At 45.2% G+C, this 3,189-nt stretch overlaps 1 pseudogene; it reads left to right on the plus strand.

The window, feature by feature from the left end:
* Positions 1-1,560: 1,560 nt before the first annotated feature.
* LOC103253720 lies at positions 1,561-2,767 on the plus strand (annotated as a pseudogene).
* The last annotated feature ends 422 nt before the right edge of the window (positions 2,768-3,189 follow it).

Raw genomic sequence — 3,189 nt, forward strand, 5'->3', positions numbered from 1 at the left:
ATAAAATTAAAAAGCAACTGTACTGAATCCTGAACCGATAACAAATACTGATTTCTACACCATAATCAGAAGCTAAGTTCCATGGAACCACCAGTGAGCCATTTTGAACATGAATTCAACTGGAAAATATTGGACTTGAAAATCAAAATAATGGCCACAACTAAATGTCAATCATTCCAACGTTTTATTCACTTTAGTCCCTATAATTGACCAGTCTCTCAACAGGAGAACGGGCACCTGCTTACACATTGGTAAGTATTGGTTAACGTTGCAGCCAAGTCCACCAAAGTTAACAAACTTGACCTTGTTATTTGGTAATCAATATGGATTGTTTTTTAAAGAAAGAAAGAACAATGAAAAACACTCATGATTTGAATGGGAGTCATTTTGTAAAGAACAGCTGCAAAAGCAATTTTCACGTTTCTCTGTTGCAATCCTAAGTAACTGAGAGTACTGCTCTGCCACTTCTATTTTTGTTATGTCACATGCCCACAGAAAGTTCACAGGTAAGCTAGCTGGAGGAAAGGCTGGTTCTCCCTTTTGCACCACTACCTTTCAGAAATAGACTTGGAATTGCTGCTACGGAAGGCTAATAAACATAGTAATTAGGGAAAAAAAGGAACCAGAGGTAATTGATCAATCAGATTACTAAATTCATTTTCCCTTAGGCCAAAATTAAAATTATTTGGTAAGAATATACGTGCTGGAGACAATTAGGAATTGGAACAAAAAAACAGGTGGAATTTGAGATGGAAGTTCAACTGGGTAAAATTAATAGAGTGACCTGCTGTATTCACTGGCAAAATCCTTCTGATCATTTCCTTTCTCCCACTTCAAACAGGCTGCTGTCACCATCACTCCACTGAAACTACTTTTGCCATGCTCCCAACTTGAAAAGTCATATTTCCTAATTAGTAGAAGGGGTTGACCTTGCAGTGTGCATATAGATGTGATTCACCATCATTCAGATGTATAGTTTGACCGGCACCTCTTATACTTAGGCACAGACAAAGGCTGCTAGAATTGACTCTGTTGCAGAAAAAGTTTTCCATCACGTGAAGACACTAGTAAGCTATTTTCTTCCACTCATTCATTGATTCATTGATTCATTCAACAAACATTTGTGTCCAGTCTAGTCTAAGCAATGGAGATGTGACTAAGCATTTGAAGAAGACCAATGTGATTCTTGTTCTAGCGGGGCTTGTATTATAGTAAGCCAATAAAAAACCAGAAACGAACGTGATAATTTCAGATAGGGATAAACTCAAACACAAAGCAGTGTAAAAGAGAGATATCTTTTACTATATACCAGGAAAAACCACCTTGAAGATGTGAAATATTTAGTGTCAAGAAAGATTTCTGCATGTTCTGTCTAAAGTCCACCATCCACCCACGCCCCAATAACAGCACTCCTGGAGTTGCCCATTTCTGTCATGTACCACATTCTTCATCTCTGCTGACTACATTCCCACCTGCATACTGTTGACCTACAATATCTGTCAATAAAAATATAAACTCTCAGAATGTGAGTTGTACCGTCTGCCCTCTTATGCTGCCACCATGAGCTTCACCATTCACTCCACCACCTACTCCACCAACTACCGGTTCCTGGGCTCCATCCACACCCAGCTTCCAGCCCACCAGCAGCGCAGCCGGTGGCTCGGGCTCCTGGATCTCTATGACCAGCTCCATCAGTTTCTGGGGTGGCTGGGGGTCCAAGGGCCTGGCCACAGGGATAGCCAGGAGTCTGGGGGTCATCCAGAGTGAGAAGAAGACTGTGCAAGAGCTGAACAATCGCCTGGTCTCCTACCTGGAGAGGGTGAGGAGTCTGGAGACCAAGAACTAGAGACTGGAGAGCAAAGTCCTGGAACACATGGAGAAGAAGGGACCCCAGGTCAGAGACTGGGGACATTACTTCAAGGCCATCGAGGATCTAAGGGCTCAGATCTTTGCAACTTCTGTGGCCAATGCCCGCAACGTTCTGCAGATTGACAATGCCTGTCTTGCTGCTGATGATTTTAGAATCAACTATGAGACAAAGCTGGCCATGCGTCAGTCCATGGAGAATGACATCCATGGGCTCCACAAGGTCATTGATGACACTAATGTCACCTGGCTGCAGCTGGAGACAGAAATCGAGGCTCTTTGAGAGGAGCTGCTCTTTATGAAGAAGAACCATAAGGAGAAAGTAAAAAGACTATAAGCCCAGATTGCCAGCTCTGGGTTAACTATGGAGGTAGATGCCCTCAAACTCAGGACCTCAGGCAAGATCATGGCAGACATCTGGGCCCAGTATGATGAACTGGCTCAGAAGAACCGAGAGGAACTGGACAAGTACTGGTCCCAGCAGATCAAGGAGAGCACCACAGTGGTCACCACGCAGTCCACCGAGATTGGAGCTGCCGAGATGACACTCACGGAGCTGAAACATACAGTGCATGGAGATTGACCTGGACTCCAGGAGAAGCCTGAAGACAAGCTTGGAGAACAGTCTAGAGAGGTGGAGGCCCGCTATGCCATGCAGATGGAGCAACTCAATGGCACCCTGCTGCACCTGGAGTCTGAACTGGCATAGACCCAGGCAGAGGGTCAGCACCAGACCCAGGAGTAGGAGTCCCTGCTGAACCTCAAGGTCAAGCTGGAGGCTGAGATTGCCACCTACCGCTGCCTGCTAGAAGACAGAGAGGACTTCAGTCTCAGTGAGGACCTGAGATTTGGGGGCATCTACCTCCACAGTCAACCCAGAACTGGCAATCTGGGCTTCTAGGCCTTTTACTTTCTCCTCATGGTTCTTCTTCATAAAGTGCAGCTCCTCCCAAAGAGCCTCGATCTGTCTCCAGCTGCAGCCAGGTGACATTAGTGTCATCAATGACCTTGTGGAGCCCATGGATGTCATTCTCCATGGACTGACGCATGGCCAGCTTTGTCTCATAGTTGACTCTAAAGTCTTCAGCAGCAAGACAGGCATTGTCAATCTGCAGAACGATGCAGGCATTGGCCACAGAAGTTGTTAGTGGACTTCTGCAGTGAAGGAAAGTAAAGTAATTGAATGGGGTAGAAGCCGAAAGGGGAGGAAAGGCAAAGGGAGGATTTATATATATATATATATATTTTGACCTCTGAAATTTTTATTGGTTTCCTGCTTCCACAAAGGGCACCCCGCTCCCGCCGCCTCAACGCCTCATAACT

Source organism: Carlito syrichta, unplaced genomic scaffold, assembly GCF_000164805.1.
Source record: "Carlito syrichta isolate Samal-C Ts95f unplaced genomic scaffold, Tarsius_syrichta-2.0.1 Scaffold247563, whole genome shotgun sequence".
Taxonomy (NCBI): domain Eukaryota; kingdom Metazoa; phylum Chordata; class Mammalia; order Primates; family Tarsiidae; genus Carlito; species Carlito syrichta.